Genomic DNA, 20,229 nt, shown 5'->3' on the forward strand with positions numbered 1-20,229 from the left:
ATTAGTTCTTGTCATTTATTTTCTTGTTATTTACTTTTCTTGTCAAATACCAAATCAAACCCCCCTTGTTCCTTCATAACCAATAATTGATCACTTCATTGTAATTCCTTGTGAGACGACCCGAGATTTGAATACTTCGGTTAATTTTCATTGGGGTTCGTACATGTGACAACCAAATATTAAAATTTGATTGAGAATTATTAGTTGGTTGGGAACTATACTATCAACGGAATTATTTTGTGTGAAATTCCTATCCGACGAAAATACTCACTTTCATCCCCACAACAGCATCAAACACGGTTTTTGGGCATTTTGGTGGATTACACCAATTTGGGCCCAATATTAAAAATAAAAATCTGGATGGAACACTACTCAAGCCTAGTGTACTGAACTGCTTTTGATAAAAAATATTTTTTAAATTTTATATTTAATTTTTTAAATTATCTTTATTTTTATTATTTTTTTAAAACATTAATTTACATTTTTGTAATATCCCTTTACCATATTAAATACTATTCTTTCTCTTACTATATACTATTCTCTGTACACATACACGTTATTGACTATTAAATTACCTTGGCCTTCTTTCTGATTTTTTTTCTTCTCCTGCTACCTTCCCTTCACCCAATCGTTATGAATTATGTAACACCCTAACTATCAAAATGTCACGCTTCCGACTGCGTCACTCTGATAGCTCGGGTGTTACGACCACTCTCAGAGTATTTAATACTAAAATATTAGCCTGTTTAAAACTTACATTGTATTACCGCCCAAAAGACTTTTAAAAAGAATATCAATACTTACAAAGGATATCAATACATATTAATAATTTTACAAGCATTACATAATCAAATCCCTATCCCTCTTATAAAAACTCGTAAAGATAAAGGTGAGAGAAAAAGTAACTAATACAACATAAAACATCGTTTAAAACAAAAAGGAAATTACTAAACTCTTCCAAACCTCTTCATCCATAACCTGAAAAGAGAAAAGACTTGTAAGGGAGTGAAAACATCATCCTCGAAAGGGTTCTCAGTAGAGGGTTTTTGAGAATTACTATAATAGGATACGTGAAAATAAAACCGTTACAGTGATTAATAACCGCCTTATGCAACTTTTCAAAACCAAAGATTTAATATCAAAATTCCAAAATCCTTTCTGAAAGAGAAAACTGTTAATTCTTAAAAAATATAAAAGCCTTTCAAAAGGATTTTCCTAACAACATGAATGACCAACCTATTCCAAGCATAGGTTCATTAAGTCTATGCTGAACTAGTTTAGTTTTTCATACTTTTTTAAATAGAAACATAAATCAAACATGGCCTTCGGCCCACCTCATGATCAACCACGGCCCTAGGCCCAAACAATCCAAACAACAACCAATCCACCATAATCCAACAGAGTTTCAGTCGCAAACACAAGTAGGAAAGTTCAAGCACAAACAAACAGTTACTTCAAGTAGAACAATTAGCAGTTAAACACAATTAATCACAATGGCAAACCAAGTACAATATGCACATCCAAACAATGTTACATAGATGCATATGATGAATGCCTGTCCTAGTAGCGGATGAGTCTCATATGTCGGTTATAAAGCCAACCCAACAAGTCCTAGTAGCTAACCATTGGATTGTCCCCCTGTCGTGCATCCCCTACTCAAGTAATTCTCAAACATAAACATATAACACCCTCACTGGTGTTTATCCACGGGGGCAAGCTCTTCCGGAAATTTCAAAGTGTCCGGCCACACTTACGACATGGGATCAGCAAAGTATCGAGTCTCAACTTGGAGCACGTGGTGGCTCGCCACTGCTTTCAGCCAAGATAACTTGTATCTCAGATAAGTGGAAGTGCAACAATCACCTTATTAACTCAATAATCATCCATATTCATACTCAGCCATCCGGCTCATAACATAATAGCACTTCCACCATCCAACATCATCAAACTCATAAAATCATCATTCAAGCCATAAATAACTTTTTCTCAAATCACTTTACTTTGGAATCAAAAATCAATTCTTTCCAGCCTTGGCTTTAAAATCCCCATTCCTCAAATCATTTCAGGCTCATAAGCCACTTTTCCTCAAACGTAAATTCCCCTTTTTAAAACATGGTCACTGAGCACGTGGTGACTAGCCACTTCTCCTCAAATGTAAATTCCCCTTTTTAAAATAAGGTCACTCTCCACCACATCTTTCCAAACATTACAGAAACCACACCAAATCAAAAGCCTTTTTCGAGAGATTCAAAATCATTCATTCTAAAACAGGATTTGGTAACAAAAGTTCCTCAGCAGAGTCTCAAATTTAAAAGGGAGAATAACATAATTCATTTCCTCAAATTCGTCTAAAGTCCTTCAAACCTTGGATTCCTTATGTGAGTAATAAGAATAGAATCTGAGCCAAACCGAGTTGTGTAAACAAGTACGCAGAACACATTTTCAAGACCATTTCTTTTACTAAAACCCAAAAACCATTCTCAAACCCATATTAAAAATCTGAAACGTTCCCAATGGCCCGAAAATCATTTTAGTTTTTCTAAACCAGAAATTTAAAGGATACTTTAATCTTTCTTAAAATGTCGAAAAATTGGATTTATCAATCGAAATCCAAGTTCTTCCAAATTCACTAAAACTCCTCTAAGTAAAAATCCATAAATCAAATTCAATTACATAAACCCTTTTCACCTTTAAAATAGCTTTAAAGCAAAATCTCTTCCAAATTGAAATCCACAAGTTAAATTTAGAGATATAAATCTTTTTCACATTCAAAATGGCTTAAAACATAACTTTCATCTAATTGTCTTACACCCAAAAATATAATGCCTTTCTTAGGAAGTAACACTAAATCTTAGTTCTCTTTTCATTGAGTCATTTCAAAACTTAATTCATAACTTTCTTAAATAATTCAAGTAAAATAGTGAAAGCCTTTAACTCATAATTTTCCAAATAACTTTTCAATAAAGTCCGAATTCCATGGGTATTTCGGCAGCACATCCCCTAAAATTTGGACTTGCCACCCTCTCCGGGTCCTAACTAAACTATTTCGCAACCCTCTTCAAAGGGTTCAAAACCAAATCAGCTCAAAATGCAACTGAATCCAAAGATGCATACCATTTTCATATTTCAAGAAAACCAATTCAAACTCAAATCAATTTCCAACGAATTAAACTTGATTCAAAACTTTAGAGAAACGACTTTAAAGAAACACTTCAAAAAAGTCTGTTTCAGAAAACCAAACAATAATCGAATCAATCAAGCATTCATATCCATCCAAGACAACCAAACAACACATAAGACTTATACAATCACCAGAAATACAATACTCATTTGAATATCCATATATAGCAACTCCGAATTATAAAGTTTAGTTTTCTGAAAAAGGCCCCTACCTCGACACGTTGAAACCACAACCCAAACGCCTCAGAATTTCTTTTGTCTCAACCTAAAATCACTGGCAGCTTCAAAGCACAACCCCGCACACTTTCGCAACAGCATAAACAGCTTTAAATCACAACATGCAACCCTGATTTCTAAATCCTAAGAACATTCATATCGCAAAAACTTTAATACACGTACAGAACACTAACGCGGGGATTTTTGAAACATAAATACTTACTGAAATGACAAAACGAGGCAGCCACAAAATCCAAGCACGAAATGCAAGCACGAATACACGACCCTATGACAGACGACACCGCAACACCTCAGCATAAGTTTACAGAGCAGCGAAAAAAGGCTTTCCGAATCAGAAATGCTTACCAATACAGAGGACTCAGCGGCTGTTTTTCTGCCGGCAGAGGCGGCGGAGGCAAGGTGCGGTAACACCCAGCGGCTCTTCCTCCCTCCACGCGACCCAGACGGCGGCTGCAGCAACATGCAGTGACTATAGTATTCCCAGAATTCAAAAAGGACAAAATCCATTTACAAGACCCTTATCGGCAGTGTTTTCCAGTGATGGCAGCGTGGTTTCTCGGCAACCTATCACCAGCGGTGGCGCTAGGTAGAGACGACGACGATGTGACTGGGCACGGCGGTTCCAGGTCCGCAGCCCTCTCAGATAAAATTCTAGTTTAAATTTCCAAACATCATTATTATTGAATTTCTAAGACTTTAAATAGTAAATAGGAAAATAATCCAAAATTATAGAGTTCGGATAAAAATCTTAATTTATTTCAAATCCAATTAATCAAAACTACCTTTAATTATCTTCTATAAAATAATTTATGAACTTAAAACTGTAAATAAATAAATATATAATTTGAAATTAGTTCATAATAACTTTTCAAAAGTTCTGGGTCTTACAAATTATGACCACGTATCATCATCGCAACTTTTACCCTTGTTTATCACTATAATCTACAACCATCTATTCTATTAACTTTTATGAGTTGTTGAAGGTTTGCTAGAAGAATTAAGACATAAAATATTTAAAATTTTTGGCCAAATTATCAAAATTTGATGTCAGTAATCCTAAAAAATAATATCAAAATTTGTTATTTCGAACTAAGTTAATAAAAAATAGCACATAAATGTAATATATTTAAGTCGCAGTTTAATATAGTATATTGAGACAAAAAGCAACTGTTGAAATTCCACGTGTGGTTGCTACTATATACAAGTCACATTTATTTCAATGTACACATTAATTAAACTATATTTTATTGCTTGGTTTTACATTTTTAGAAAAAAATGATATCATATCTTCAGGATGAAATTGATTTTCATAATTGAATGTGAATCTTCTTATTATTATGTTCGTCATTTGAATACTATCCAGAAACAATAGTTACTTTAAGTGAAACATTATATTAAGACTGAGAGACATAAAATTTTTATATCTATTGTTCAGGTTTGCTTCTTAATACTCACTTAATATAATCAAATTTAATAGCTTTAATGGCGATGATTCCTCGTAATTAGTTAGAAAGTTTCAACTTTCTCTTTGTCTCTCGGTCTCTTACTATGATCTTGAATAAACTCAATTGTATTATTAAATAGTTTTTTAAGTTCAGAATATTATTAAATAGCTATATAATAAGTATCTTTTAAATTATGTAATACATAAAAGTTATATCTTTTGATTTATCTTGAAAGCTAAAAATTAGAGCTAAATGATATTAGTTCTTTTATTAAGCACAGAAATAAACATCAAATGACTCAATAGTAGGTTCGATTAGATAACAAAATATACTATACATTAACTCCACCAAGTTTGTTAGATATGTGTTTCGAGGTTAGGATAATAATAAAAGAACAACTTAAACTAAAAAATTCATAACAAAATATGAAATGTCTCAGCGAATATAAAATGGGATGAAAATAAAAAAAATTAATCTTTTTGTAGTCGTAACTGTTTTTGTAGTATATCTTTCATATATGCATGTGCCTTATCCATAACTTCTGACTTCTTCATATTCAATTCCTTGCTCACTAAGTCGATTGCTAGCCTCTTCCTATCATTGTCATAGACCTAATAATTTTAAAAAGTACGAAGCAATATATATATATATTACATTTTTTCCTAATAATAATAAAAAATTTAGAAAATGAATAAGATTGGTTACCGTGATGCCAAAATTATCAGTCCACCCGCACTCTTTTATCCATTGAGCAACCTAGATACAGCAGTCATAGAATAATATATATATATATATATATATATATATATATATATTACATTTTTTCCTAATAATAATAAAAAAATTAGAAAATAAATTAGATTGGTTACCGTGATGCCAAAATAATCAGTCCACCCGCACTCTTTCATCCATTGAGCAACCCAGATACCGCAGTCATTACTGTTTTGTTAAATGTGTGATTGTACTACTTTATCAGTTTAATCGAACACATGATTCATACATAACAAACTTAATAGACATGAAAGTAAAATATTTTATAAATTAATATTACTTACGAGCCTTTCCTCATTTGTGGCAGGTCGGACGGTTCCATGATATGAAACTTAGAAATCCGCGGTACAGTGATTTCACAAGAATTATAGAAAGATTTGTGGTCTAACATTCGTTCAATGAATATAGCCTATGTGACATAATATATGGTTTGATACTATCTAGCGCAAGCAATGTAACGGGTTAATTTTTATTATCTGTCTAAAATGGTTAGATTATAAAAAATTAAAAATTATTAATTCGATATTAGTGTTAATAAATGAACCTTAATTTCAAATTAAAAAAACTACTATTAGCTTACAAACCGATATAGCGAGGATCTTGAAATACAAATTCAAATTGTAATTTCAAACGATGAGATGTTTTTTTTTTGTTATATACAAAATATTTAAAATTAATAGAGAATAAAAGTTAAAAAAAGAATTTTACTTTTAAAAAATAAGATTGGGCTACTTACCATGGTTTCAACTGATAATAGCCTACCATAGTTTTTGTCTGGTACAAAAATAAGCACAAATATCTTTTCTTTTTTAATGTCTATGATCATCAGGAACCAATGCTCATTGAAGTCGTTGATGGGGACAAAAATCTACTTATTTACAAAATAATGAGGATTGTGAGCCTATGCGATTAAGATAAACATACAAATGGAATTAAATAAATCATATTTTATTTACTAAAAATTAAAGGACTTACCCTTGACAAGTACTCAATCTTATACATGTAGTTATCTGCATATTGTTCCCTTAGTTGATTGGGTAGTCTGGACCATGTAAGTGCTAGTTGTTGATTATGTTGTCATAAAATAGAATTAAACCCTATTTTGGTCCCTGAGATTGGCGAGTTGTACTGAAAAAAGTGCACCAATGTAATTCTTCATATATCTTCCGTCGCCAGAACTCAACACCGTTAGTGGCGTAGCTTAAGTCTTGTCATGCTAGACATATTAAAATGACATGGTATGCGTTTTGGCACTAAAGAAGGCACTAAACGATATCGTTTGAGGGTTTGAACAATACTAAAATGTTATACCCCTCCCTTTTAATATTGTTCAAATCCTGAAATGACATCATTTAGTGCTCTTTTAGCGTCAAAACGTGTAAAACGTTGTTTTAATATGTCCAACATGGCAAGACTTGAGCTATCTCACTAACGGCATTGAGGAGGGACTATATTGGTGCACTTTTTTAAATCTGGAGGACTAAATTATAGCAATTGGAAAGTCAGAGACCAAATCAGTGTAACTCGCCAATCTCAGGGACCAAAGTGGGGCTTAACTCTCATAAAATAACATGACATCAAATTATTCATATGTTACTTGAAACTTAAATTAAACAAAATATGAAATAAAAAATTTCTCTGGTATTTTTGTACTGAAACTTACCTAAAAGGTTTTTGGTAGAAAGCATATGGATGGCAATTTGTTAAGCTTTTTATGCTCTTGTATGAGAATGCAAGCAAGGGAATCTATAACCTACAAACGAATACATTTGTATATTTTTAATTTTACGATACATAACATCAACATTTTGTACTTTTCATGTTAAATAATAAAAAATCAATATTTACATCTTGGATGACTTATTCTCATGGATTTAACGTGGCTAAACTTTCTCTATTTGCATAAGAGGTACGAGTTGACACCAGTACTTCATCCCTTTACAAATACACATGCAAATATTTAGTTCAGAAAATTGTTGTTACCATAGTATAAAATAGACATGCATCAAATCGAATAACGTTATAAGGATTTACCGATTAACTGGTAACTTTAAATCTGGGCCAAAAATATAAGCGGCACAAGCAAGCTCATCCATTGTTAGAATCATGTCCTCTGGTGGTCTAAAACTAATGAGCATCCACTGCAAATACGAAGCCATCATCATGTGTAATTAAATAATAAAATTAAAAACAGTAATACTAAACAATGTCATTACAACACAAGTTCAAGTTTTTATACACATTCTTGTGGAATTTTCGAGCCACATGAATGTCGCGGCAAACCAAATGATGAAGTACCTTTTTTACCAATATATATTCCCGTATTTGAATTCCAATCTAATTCAGATGATCTTCGTGGGGAGACATTTGGTTTGAAGAGCTCCTTGAGAGTAACGTCGTTTGCGTGCTTATCACAATTGTTGCTAGGTTGAATTTGTGTAGGCTGGGTTGTACAACTATTTTATGACATTCTTGGGATCGAATGAATTTAATCATTATTTTATCTATGTCAACTTTGTTATTTGTTTTTGAATTATTGATATTTGTCGTATTATTAATAGATAAATTTTCTATGTACAGATTGTCCAATCTAGTTCTATTAAGAGCGTACAATGGATAAGCCATTTGTGTTTGTTTTTCGAGGATGTTCGTCAGAGAGGTTATGGCCGTTGTCATCTTATCAACTGCATTAGTAAAAATAATTTCATGCTGGTGGTGGTACTGGTTGTAGTTGGGTGGTGAATGAGTTTCAACGTGTTGAGATTAGTTCTTGTTGAGGGGTGAGTTCACCTCCTTTTGTTTCTTATTACCCGTATTTAAAGTTTCATGAAAATTGTTACGCACAAATTACAAATATATATTTAAAGCATCAATAGATACTAAATAATAAATAAACATTACTATAGTATTCTAAAGAGTACATAAAATTTAATGAAAATTAATTCGTATAAAAAATTTATCGCAAAGAAGGTACTTTATTTTTTCCTTTTTAATTAAAAAATACAATTTATATCTTTTAGGCATTACAATATCGAAAATAATAAAATTGAAAGCATAAACATATAAATAGTTTTTATTCTAATATATTCATAGTCATAAACATGGAACATATATGAGTAGTGTAGCTTTTTGAAGTTGAAAAATGAAAACATCGTTCTTCACGAAAAATACACTAAAATATTAATCTAATACATTTTTTCATGAGTTATGTTGTAGAATAATTATTTACACAAGGAAGAATGATTCATGATTTAAAAAATGTAACTAAAAATAATTTCGGAAAATGTTTAAAATCTTGTATTACAGATATGGAAGTGGATCCCATGGAAGTATTTGGTGATGTAGTGAGGCTTGAGGATGTTGTGGTTGAGGAGAATGTTGAGGGTAGGCTTCATAGGAATATGGTGGTTGGTACGCACTAGAGGATGAAGTATGATCATAGTGGTATGGTGGAGGAGGTTGCCATGATGATTAATCATATAAATGTGGCTTCTGCCTCAAGTGATAGCTCAACCCTTGGTGCACACCGTCATCAAGATTGCTATTCCCGATGACATTGTAATAACTAAACTCCAAGCCAAAAGGGTGATAGCTCATAAAGGAAAATAGAGAATAAGAACAAAAAACATCTATTAACAAAAGAAACAAAAATCCTAATTACTAACAAAAAGAATCAAACAACCAAAGAAAAGTATCTATTCACACTATTCATATATTCACAATAACCAAAATTATAGCACTCATTTCACTTAGTGTCCCCGACAACGGCGCCAAAAACTTGGTGTGAAGGTTTAATGTCGGTTAGGAATTTCACGCAAAATAGTTCCATTGATAGTATAGTTCCCAACCGATGAAGAATCCTCCACCAAAGTTTAGAAGGACAAATTATCATAATCAAAACCAATATAAACCGGGAGTTTGAATTTCCGAGTCGCCTCCCAAGGACTTGTGATCAATGAGTGCACAATTTCGGTTGTGAGGGCAAAAGAAGTTTTCAATGAAGAGATAAACAATTAAAAGAATAAAAGAACATTCAAAATTGCAAGTAATAAACTAATAAAGGAATTAAAGAACTAGCTATATAATATGAACAAGCATGGTATAAAAGTAATTGATGTATGTATGTGTGTGTGTGATTCAAAGCATAAATGGACTCTTGGCTTGGGATGAGCTAGGGATCCTTTCCTTGTTGCAACTGCAATTATGACAATTGTAATGGATTAATCTCACTTAGTTAACCCTTACATCGAAGAGTAGGTCAAGTGAGCATAGTTGTTCTTAATCCACAAATCCTAACTCACTTGCTAATTTACCTTAGCAACAAATTAATGTTAGTGAAAACAAGAACAATTAACAATCCAAGAATTATCACTAAATGTTGGACATTCCAACTCTAGGAACCCAATCGCTCATTTTTCCTAAGCCAAGAGGTGGAAATTTAACCCATAATCAAAATTGACATTTTCACTAACACTTGGTGGGCAAAAACACAAATCATGATAAAATTAAGAAAATGCTTGAAACTATGAGCAACAAATGATCAAAGGCAACAATAGCAACTCAACCAAGCATATAACAATCATCAATCATCAAAATTATCAACAAAAAATCAAAATTACAAAAAGTATATATATTAACACTATGACTTTAACTACAAGAAAGAGTATCAAAATTGTAACTATAAAGAGTAGTAATTAAGAGATACTTACAATCGAGGCTAGCACAAACCAAGATCAAAAATGGAAATGGCATTTGAAATGTAAAACCCTAATATTAACCCTAATCGTGTTGAGAGAAAATGATAAACCCCAATTTTGTGGTTTATCTTGTGCTTATTTTAGTGGGTTTTATCAACTTTTCTCACATTTATTCAATGAAATAGCATGGCTTTGTAATTCTCCCTAAATTTGTGCTTAAGAGTGAAAACATTCTTTTTAGGCCTTTAAATAGCTAAATTTAATTCACTTTAATTCCATTCGATGCCTTGATGTGTTTGTTGACTGATTTCAGGTTCATAAGACAAGGATTGGATGGAAGAAGTGAAGAGAAAAACATGCAAAGTGGAGAATTCACGAAGAAATGAGCATTTGGAGAATTAAGGGCCACGCGCACGCGTCATCCAAGCGTACGCATGAGAAGGACATTTGCAAAGCCACATGCACGCGTCACCCACGCGTACGCGTGAGGAGGAAATTTGCCAGCGACGTGCAGACGTCGACCACGCACACGTGTGACGTTTGTCACGTGACCTCATTAAAGTGAATTCGCTGGGGGCGATTTCTGAGCTTTCCAGGCCCAGATCTAACTCATTTATGAGGCTATTTGATGCACAATTGAAGATTGGACAAAGGGGGGGGCAATTAGTTTTAGGTTAGCATCATGTAGGTTAGTTTTCTAGAGAGAGAAGCTCCCTCTTCTCTCTAGAATTAGGGTTCTTAGATTAATTGCATCTTAGATCTAGGATTTAATTCTTGCTTTCATCTTGTTTTCTTTACAATTTCTTGTTTCTACATCTTTGCTTCCTTAGTTTTACTTGCTATTTCTTTTATTTTGTTGCTTTTATGTTCATGACTCTTGTTGGATTTGGATTTCCTTCTTTAATGCAATTTGATGTTTCTTTGTTTATTGTTGCTTAATTGAGTAGTTATTGTTAATTCCCTGCAATTGGTAGTTGTTAGAATTTATATTTCTTGCAATTTAACATGCTTTCCTTTTATGCTTTCCAAGTTTTGCAAAATGCTTGGTTGGATGTTAGAGTAGTTTTTGAGCATTCTTGGCTTAGAAAGAGAAATTGGACAATCTTGAGTCATTAATACCCAATTTAGATTGGTGATCTAGAGTTGTTAGTTAATATTGTTTTCATTGACTCTAATCTCTTGCTAATTCAATTAGTAAGTTGATTAGGACTTTTGGATTGAGATTAACTAGTCCTATTTGACTTTCTTCCTACGTTGGAGATGATATTGTACTTTCTCCCGATGTTGAAGATGACGAAATAGGATAATCTCTTGATAATTATTATGTTATGATTAATGACTAGGATAGAAAGCCTATATTCTTAATCCTTGCCATGTATGTCTCCCTTTATTATGTACTTTCTTTCGTTTGTTGCTTTATTTTATTACCATTTTTTTTCTTGCCCGTGTTCCTTCATAGCCAATAATTGATTACTTCATTGCAATTCCTTGTGAGATGACTCGAGGTTTAAATACTTCGGTTAATTTTCATTGGGGTTTGTACTTGTGACAACCAAAAATATTTAAAATTTGATTTGAGTGTTATTAGTTAGTTTAGAACTATGCTTACAATGAAGAAATTCTATTTCTATTGAGGAATTTCTAGACCGACGATAATTTTCAACTGTAAGAAAACTTAGAGAAAAACTAAACTTAAAGCCTCCTACTACAATCTACTACTACTCCTTATGATATGTTATGCTTCTCCAATGTTTGCCGCCCTCCAATATGAGCTATGGCCATCAGAATTGGGCTTCCAAGCCATAAAAAATGCGAGTCACGTGCATTTTTAATGAAGGCATGTGCGGGTACCTGTGCATACGCACAGACGTGTGTGCACGCACACTTGGTGGAAATCTCAGGTTGTGCGTACGCACAAGGGGTTGTGTGTCTGCACAAGGGGTTATGCGTACGCACAAGGGGTTGTGCGCACGCACACTTCGCGATGCTTTGAATGATCATGCGACGCACAGGATGCTGTGCGCTCGCACACTTTGCTCTCCTTAGCTGCCTGTACGTATGCACAAGAGGCTGTGTGCACGCACACATCGCGATGCTCTTCTCCTTTGTTTCTACATGCTTCCTCCTCCTTGCATGCTCCTCTTTCATTCTGCAAGCCATCCCTACCTTATACATCTGAAATCACTCTCAAACAACATCAAGGTATCGAATGGAAGACAAATGGAATAAAATTAACTAAATTCAGCACAAAAGAGCATGTGTTCATAATCAAGCATAATTTATGAGGAAAGCTCAAAAGCATGCTATTTAAGGGAATAAGTGTAGGTTTATATGATGAAATTCTCTCAATTTTAACAAAAAATTATCGTAAAATATGGATTAATCATTTGTGAAAATTAGTGATGAATTGATGAGATGGAAGTTGGATTGATGGATTATGTGTGAATTGTGAATTGTGGATTTTCTGATTGATTTAGAACCTTTTATTTGATACTTGTTGCGAAAAGGTGGATGAATTGTTGAGAAAGCCCGAATTTTAGAGGAAATGCCGCCAATTTTTTTTATAAAATTCTAAGACTTTATTTAAAGTGTTATTTAAAAGTAAATCTGATTTAAGAATATTATTTGATTTTGATTTATTACGAAAAGAGTTTTTTTTTCAAATCAATTTTTGAAGAAAAGTATAATGTTTTAAACTCAATATTTTGAGAAGGGAATTTTCTTTAAGTTATGTTTTGAGTTCGGTTTGATAAAAAAGAAAAGAAGAGGAATGAAAAGTAAAGGAAAGGGAGATAATTAAAGGAATTTCTGCCACGGGAGAGCAAAGAACAAAGACTAAAAGAATATATGAATTAAAGGAATGTTTGCCACAAGAGAGCAGATGCGACTTTGTTTAGGCCTTAGTGCCAAATGTATAGTGGGGACGCCTACACACTGAGAACTATTTTTCAGATGTAAGCACATTGAAAGTCACAGTGTATGCGGCCTAGTCGTAAGACTTATATAAGCACACTGTATGCTTCTGGAAAGCCATATATAGGACTCGTGCCCGGGTAATGTCAGGAGCGGGTAGGCAACCGACACATGAGCTCATGGCCTGCGTTAGGAATAGACATGCATCATGTTGTTTACACATTTGCATTTGATTGTGTTTACTTATCTAGTTTCTCTGTGATTGTGCTGTTTGTCTTATTGCAATTTATTTGTGTGTTGATCTATTTCTTGTGCTATTAGTTGGTAAATTAAGGTGACTGAGAACTGAGGTTGTGATTGAGATTTGTCTTATGTTCAAAAATTTAAAGAAGGTAATTAATTATGTAATTATCTAAAGTAAAAGTGAAAAGTATTTCCAAAGGTTTAACAAAATAGTTTTACTAAGTAAATTAATTATTTGCATTAAATTCATTGCTTTTATGGCATTCCCATTCTCTATGAACATGTGGTTTGTTCTCACCCCAAAATCTTTCACCCTTTCAGTAACAGGTTTGAAGATTCAGTATGAAGCTGTGGACAATTAGTAGATTTACTTGTGATACCTATTATTTTTATAGAGTTCCCTCGCCCTTATTGCTTTAACTTTTATTTTATCCAGAGGGATAGGTAATGTATTCAAGTTTTATATTGAATTCATTTGTATAGCATTTATTGTTATTAATAGTTATGTGATTATTATTATTTGCAGATCTTTGATATGTGATTTTGATTACAAAAAACAATTTTTTGGAATTTTCTATAAAACTGAAATGCGATATCAAACTAAAGGCTCAATATTAAATAGCTAATAAAAAGAAAGTAGAGTAGTAACGCTTTATTTTTAGTACAATCATGACGTGCTAAAAATTAGGGTGTTACAAACATAATCTTCCTAGTTCAATAAATTTCAATTCAATCAATGAATACAAACTATACAAAACATCAATGAAAGGTAATTAGTAAATGGTACAAAATTACCAATCATCCCAAAATCTGGATCATCATCAATCTGCCATTCCAGTTTCAGTGGCCACAATAGCGGACTCAGCTAGTTTGGAACTCCTCCCGGATTCTTCATTACTTGTAGATCAGGGATATTGGGACCAGGATTTGATGTTTTCACTTGATTAGTAAAAGCCAATTTAGCTGCTGAGGTTGGTGCTGTTCCACCACCAATGTTCCTACCTTTTTCCATCTTCTACTGATTTTTTACACTGTCATGTCTTTTGCGCTGATAACAAACCAAACATCATCTTCCGTTACAACATCATAAAAATAACATAGTTTATAAATCCAAAACATAATATGCCGAATCACCATACAACAAAATTCTAGATGTCAAGATGGCTGATGATATTCTTTTCTGTATCATCGTCTACCAGCTCCTTTGGGATTCTACCAGGAACATTAGGACGACTTTTGTTGTAGTGCCCAGTCACACCGCAGTTTGAACACCTTCTCTGTTGCTTAAATTTTGAGTTTTTCTTAGTAGCTCCCTTACTCTTCACCACAAATGGGTCAACAACGTAGTCATCGTCTAAATTACCATTTCGTGGATTTTCACCTCGCTTTTAGAGTTTTGTAATTGTGTTGACTATCATTCATTGCTTTGACAAAATCACTTGAGTTCTTACATGCAACATCCATCAACCTAGAACACTCAGCACCCAACACACCCAAACAACAGAATCACTTGGATCATCGATGTTTGACTTCATGAAATCACTCTTGGCATTCTTCATCCAATGCTTGCACACTAAGAGTTCTTAGAATAACTTCAATGTGTTGGTGCTTTAGGCATGCTAAAGGCTATCCTTGTTGAGATCGAATGACGAAATGGTTAAATAATAAAAGGTAAATATTTAATGGGATGATTTGAGCCTCCTGGGTTGTTGCAGAGGAGTGATTTCACTTGCTACGAGTGGAAAGTTGATGTATTGAGATAGGGTTACTAAGTCGAATTATCTGAGGCTGGTTATGGTTTTGGAATTATTCTATTGGAGAGTGGTAGAAGTATGAGAAATGTTGAATTAGATTTAGAACTTAGGATGGATGAGTAAAAACTTAGGATGAATATGATAGTTGCCTAAATATGGATGAGTAAGAACTTAGGATGGATATGATGTAGTATGGAATTTAAGATTGCTTAGTGAGTTCGTGTTACCTTATGCAGTATCTATTTGGCACTTTTACCATACTAGGAACCCATGGATTGGGGATTCTAATTCTATATATATCTCTTATTTTTTAGATGCAGGTTCTGGAGCTCAGCAGTAAGCTATGATTCATCTGAGAGATGGCAAAGTTTACTGGACTTCTGTTTATATTTTGTTTAGAATCTCTCCACACTTATTTTGAAAAACTCATATGTATGTATTTATTTTCTTTTGGAACTTGCCTATAGAAACGCGCTTTATCTTTCCTTTTCATTAATACGTGAGTGTTCCCGATTCACGATTTTATTTTACTCCTTTTTAGGCTTCTCATTTAATACTTCCTTTCGATTATATATGGTGTCTTGGGGTAACAATGGATAGAAGGTGAGTTTTTAAGTGTTGAGGTAGGTAGAGCATGAATTAGGCTCAAATTTGACTAAGTTTAACATTGATTGGCATTTGATTTTAGTTATCATAAATGGAATATAGTGATTAAATATTATGTTAAGTTATGGCTTAGTACCTAAGGATGAATGATTGGATGCTTAGCGGATGAAAATTAGAGTGATGGAGCGAAAGTTTGCACTAGTGTTGATATAGGATAATAGACACAAGTAGTAGTAGGGAGTGAGTAAGAAATACTTTAGGCTTTGAATACCTGAAAGGTTAGCAGATTAATGCAAATGATTAGTTCTGGGTAATTGAGTTTGATTGTGGCTGCGAGATTAGATAAATTCCGAAATGGTTGTGAAAATGAGTGTAGGTATGTAATTAGATTTGGGTGATAAGTGAGTGCAAAATGTTATGTTTGAAGGATAATTATTACGATATTAGACCATATCGATTTTAGTTTTATGTTGAAAATTGGAAATAATTTGTTTTGAATGACAAATCCGAGATGTTGAATTGAAATGCTGAGTTGTATTGAAGTTGGAATGCTAACTTTGTGTTGTGATTAAACTGAGAGAACCCACGAAGGGTGGTGAATTTTGGCTTAGAGTGCACTCCGTCAACTTTTGGTAAAGATTTGAAGAGTTTTTGAAATTTTAAGTTAAGATTTCAATCGGGAGTTATGGGAACGTAGGCTTGAATTCGGATAGATTATGGCATTGTAGATAAGAATGAAGGATGTAAATAGGAATTTGAATTAGTTTTGAAATAACTTGTAAATGAGTATTTAAATTGATATTGAAGGATAAAGAATAAATGGTATAAGCACTACAAGAAAAAATAATATTTGTAATAAAAAAATTGTTACAAAAAACCAGAATTTTGAAACAAAGGGAATTTGTAACAAAAAAGGGCTATTGCAGTATATCTTGTTACAAAAAATTTTTGTAACAAAAAATAAAACTGTTACAATTTAAAGTAATACTTTGTAACAATTTTTTTTGACACAAAAATCAAAATTAGTTACAAAAGTGATAACAAATTTTGATCCTCAAAATATTTTTGGTTACAATATATTTTTTTCTATCATAAAATTTTGTTACAAAATATAACTTGATTTTGTAACTTTTTTTTTAGTTACAAAAACACATTTTTTATTTTGTAACATTTTTTTAATACAAATTACATACATAATTTACCAAATTATTTTTTTAATTAATTAATATATTAACTACTTTACTGAGCAAGACAAGATTTACATAATATGTAAAAACATAAAGAATTCAAACATGCTTCGTTTAACTAAAATTGTTTTAAAACAAAATAACATTAATATCTACATTGATTAGTTCTACAAGTTATATTTCTTTCACAAGTTCAACCAAAAGTTAAAAGTCTAACATAGATTAATATCTCTATGAGTCAAAATATTCTTGAGTCCTTTAAGTAGCATGTTGTCACCATTTTAGCACTCTTGTAAATGAGAAAAACTGAAACAAAAAATTAGAAAAAAGATATAACACCAATTACAATTTTTTTCCATTAAGTTCTATTCAAAATTTTTAGAAAAATTTTGATAGAACCTCCCCTAAAACTTGGATATTTCCACAGTCTACGGTTCCATCAATAACAACCAATTCATTACTTGTTTCTCAGCCAATACACAAATAAATTTATCAAACCAAATAATACACGAGATTTGTCATTTATCAACCATGACACAAGTAAAATGTAATAAATAGATCCATATACAATTAAACTATACTAATAATATATGAATCATCTATGAATATGTATTAAAACCATAAGCAATTTTAGAGGTACCTTTAATTGTGTAGTTTCTTTCATTGTCAAAGCGCGCTATGAAAGAGTTCACAACGGCTTGTTGAGCTTCCAATTGAGCTTTCACTCGAGCTAATTCTTCCTCTTTACCGTGTTCGTTGCTCTTCAAGTTTTTCTTTGAGCACATCATTACACAAGCAAAATTCAACTAAAAAATTCAATAAATAAACTCAGTTCATTGTATCTACAAATCAAGTTAATATATCCTATAATTTGACGACCTTCATCTAAGTTATCACATACTTAAATAATTCAGTTAGATGATTTATATGAACAAATACATAACTTTCTTTCAATGAGTACCTTGCAAGGTACTCATTGCAGTTGCTGCATAAGCTGGATTTGCAAAATCCGCAAAAATAAGAACAAAAGGATCTCCACCATGCTGCAATGAACATGCATTTCAAAATAAAAGAAGTCACAGTGAATTTCAACTAATATTCACGCACTCAAAATTGGAGAAGCTAATAATATTATCAATAGTAGACTTACATGTTTGGATAACATCAAGGAATGTGAAAAACTGAATTAAAACAAAAGAAAAGCTCATAAAACAAAAGTAAATAACAGAATTGAATCCTAAAGCAGTGCATCTTAACAAATTGCATTGTCAAGCCATTCCTCTATTTTCTCTGTGGGCCTTCTTCCGCAAGCAACCTCAAGTAGAAATGCACCAAAACTGAATACATAAGATATTGTAGTTGCCTTACCTGTTCTGATATGCTCAGGGGCCATATACCCGAAAGTTCCGGTAACATGAGTAGTTTAAGGATTGCTTCCATGGTCATGCAACCTTGCAAGACCAAAGTCCCCTACTCTATCATTCATTTCTGCATCCAGTAGCACATTGTTGGCCTTTATGTCTCTATGGACCACAACTTGCTCCCATCCTTAATGCAAATAGAGCAAAGCCGAAGCAACTCCTTTGATGATTCTAAATCTCTGGCTCCAATTCAGGGCCAGTTTTGGCTTGTTAAAGAGATACTTGTCTAAACTCCCATAACCGAGAACAATTTCAGAAAAGAAAATCCAAAGGAAATAACAATCAGAAACATCAAAAATTTAGAAAACTTAAAATAACCAGAGGCTTTCGTATGTTTTGAAATTCAACAGAAGAGGGAGGAGCTGGAACTTCAAAATGCAACGGAGATGAGGAAAAGCGGCAGAGGCAGAACAGACCCATTTTCCCCAAATCCCCAATAGCAACTTCCCTGTTATCTTTTCTATTCGCGTTCCTCTTCACGGCGGACCTTGGCGACGGCGGCTCCACCCACGGCGACAGCGACGGCGATGGCGTGAAGCAGTGCCCCTTCCTTCTCTTATTCAAAGCGGCTCTTATGGCGATGACAAGGCACAGCGGCGGCGGTAAACCCTAGTGGCAGCAGTGACGGGTCAGAGGTGCTCCTTGGTCGACGACGCGCACGATGAGTCCAAAGGCAGTGGGAGTAGCTGTAGCACCCTCACTATCAGAATGTCATGCTTCTGGTGTGCCACTCTGATAGCAAGAAGTATTACGACTACTTTACAAACTAAATATTAAAATAGGAGCATGTGACTCGACACTGTATCGCTGCGTTCTTTGAAAACTGGAAAATAAATACTTTTTCTTAAGAAAAAATACAAGCAGGCATAGATTCATATACAAGACTCCTTACATAATATCTTATAATATAATATACATATAAAACATATAACTCCTATCCTTCTTACAAACTTGTGAGAACAAAGACGAGGGAAGAAAATAATCTAATTAATACAACAACATATGCAACCAAACGCAGTTTAACTTTTCTTAATGCTTCTTCATCCGGTTCCTGAAAAGGTAAAGCTGTAGGGGGTGAGAACCTAACCACACAGTCTTACCACAGAGTTTCAAAGTTGTCATAAGAAGATATTTAATAGGAAAACTGTTTTCAAGCTCAGTGATTATCATTGCCTTATGAATCTTTTAAAAACCAATAGGTAATCGTTTAAAACGTTTTCAAAGAAACAATGTTTAATCTTTCAGAAATCTAAAACCTTTCTTTTCTTATAAGAAAATCTCAATCAGAAACTAACCACGTAATCAAACAACACAATTATTAATTCAGCACCAAAGTTCATTCTCAAATGTAGCACGCCAGGGCAAACACAGGCAAGGCAGACAAGGAAAGCACAAGTTTAGGTAGCAGTTACAACAAATATTTCAAGTAGCAGTTAAGAACAGTTTAGCAATTAGGCAAACCAAAACAAGTTCAAACCCAAGCAAAGCATACAAATGCATATGATGCATGCCTGTCCTATGGCTGATGAGGCTCATATGTCGGTTATCCAGCCAACCCGACAAGTCTGAATTATCCTTAGACTGTCTTCCGACGTGCATCCCCAAGAGTCTATGCATAGCTTTTTCTCAAATAATCAATATTGCTCAATAGGGGTAACATTCCCGGGAATTTATATAGTGCCCGGTTACAGTTACGTCGTAGGGTCAACAGAATATCGAGTTTTCAACCTGATACACATGGTGGCAAGCCATGGTACTTTATCCAGGGAACCTCG

The 20,229-nt window shown here is 33.3% G+C and overlaps 1 long non-coding RNA gene across 1 annotated transcript; it reads left to right on the forward strand.

The window, feature by feature from the left end:
• LOC110267112 lies at window positions 857-19,543 on the forward strand. Its single transcript, XR_002354450.1, has 3 exons — window positions 857-877; window positions 13,931-13,935; window positions 19,413-19,543. It is a non-coding gene; the product is annotated as an uncharacterized LOC110267112 (long non-coding RNA).

This window comes from Arachis ipaensis, chromosome B09 (assembly GCF_000816755.2).
Source record: "Arachis ipaensis cultivar K30076 chromosome B09, Araip1.1, whole genome shotgun sequence".
Taxonomy (NCBI): Eukaryota; Viridiplantae; Streptophyta; class Magnoliopsida; order Fabales; family Fabaceae; genus Arachis; species Arachis ipaensis.